The sequence below is a fragment of the Rhagoletis zephyria genome, unplaced genomic scaffold (assembly GCF_001687245.7).
Source record: "Rhagoletis zephyria isolate East Lansing unplaced genomic scaffold, Rhagoletis_zephyria_1.1 Rzeph_scaffold_51051, whole genome shotgun sequence".
Taxonomy (NCBI): Eukaryota; Metazoa; Arthropoda; class Insecta; order Diptera; family Tephritidae; genus Rhagoletis; species Rhagoletis zephyria.
The window spans coordinates 1-1,574 of record NW_016208104.1 but is presented as its reverse complement, the minus strand read 5'-3'; the positions used below and the strand labels follow the sequence as shown (position 1 = coordinate 1,574).

The 1,574-nt window shown below is 38.7% G+C and overlaps 1 pseudogene; it reads right to left on the bottom strand.

The window, feature by feature from the left end:
* Positions 1-579: 579 nt before the first annotated feature.
* Positions 580-1,194, bottom strand: LOC108355854 (succinate dehydrogenase cytochrome b560 subunit, mitochondrial-like; annotated as a pseudogene).
* Between the last annotated feature and the right edge of the window lie 380 nt (positions 1,195-1,574).

The following is a 1,574-nucleotide window of genomic DNA, read 5'->3' as shown; positions in this document are numbered from 1 at the left end:
TAGTAATTGTTAGGTCTACAGAACTGCTGCAGCTACCCATAATTCTGATAGGGACGTCTCGTCGCATTGAATCGTCTATCTGCTCATCCAATAAAATTCCCTTACGATCATTTGCAGGGAATGAGTGACAAAGGTCGTGGTGCGCGTTAGTCACCTACTACCTTTCAGTTTTTATCTCTGAGTAGCGAACGTATGTCAGAGTGATATCCTGCAGCAAGTGGCATATAAACGTTAAATGTTTCGCGCTCGAAATTGCCTGGCCGGACAGCTTGCCCCAACATTCTAGGCGGGTGTCGCTCACCACCTTCAATAACTCTCTCTCTCCATGAACTCTTGCTGAATAAATATGCTTGTGAGCTCGTATTATAGATATGCGATTTGGTAGGATATGAATTTCGTAAGACATCGGAAGTGTTAAAATTCGGTTATATTGAAGAAATAAGTTCTCCTGAAATTGCGAGGAACAGGTTAAACGCCTTATCGCTACATCTCCAGTTAGGTAAGATCTATAAATTTTCCATTGCATAATGCAAAATTAAGCACTCGGTTAGTTTTAATACTCAAAAAGAACTACATACGTATCGTTATTTACTTTCGCTAAGATCACTTTAATTTTCCAATATTCCAAATAAATTTAAATAAGGTCTCTGCAACATAAGGTAACAAGAAAAATATCCAATTGATTCAGTTATATGTTTACAAACAAGCCAAAATAGCCGACAGTATGAGGCTAATACCAAGAGTTACATAACCAGTCAAATAAACTTCAGTAATTTTTAGAAAACGGCCGGTATCCCATAGCAAATGGCGAACACCGCAGCAAGAGTGAAATGCCAATGGAAAGGCCAAGGCAAACTTAAGTGCAACTAATGTCGCAGACCCCAAATGCAGGCCTTCAATAATAGTAACGTAGTGTGAAATGTCTTGCGAAGACATCAATGCACCTAGACCCAAAGCCCAAGCATAACCAGTCAGTGCNACAGCATCGATGTTAATTGTGGTTTGTAGATGGTTAAATGTGGAGATAATTCACGTCCAAGACGTTGATTTTTCTCATCAAATGTCTCCGTTGGAACCGCATCACTTGCAGGTACAACTTTCAAAGTGACTTGCCGAGCCGGAGCAGCCACCTGCAGCCTTTGTACACCCTGACGCAGGGCAGGTGAACGAATCAGTGAACGAGTTATGGCATACCTGTTTTAAAGGAATCGTTTAAAATTATTAATTTCAAGTGTACTGTATCGCACTTACATTTTTGGTACTTTGCTCCAACTTTGTCCAAATTTGTCTGTCCACTTTGATTTAGCTGTCAAATTTATTAGTGCTTCTTCTTTCCGTCGTCTTAAATTATTGCCATTCACAATGGACAAGCGAATGAATGCGATTTTTGCAAACGAAATCCTTGTTGATGGATTAAGGTGGTTCAAAACAATAGCATTTCCGTAATGGTAAAATATATAAATGTCCTTTCGTAGCACAAAAAACACTCAATAGAATTCAATAAATATTCTGAAATCGGTGGTACTAACTGGCCATTTAAAAATAACTTTGGACATATATTTTTGTATGTTTTA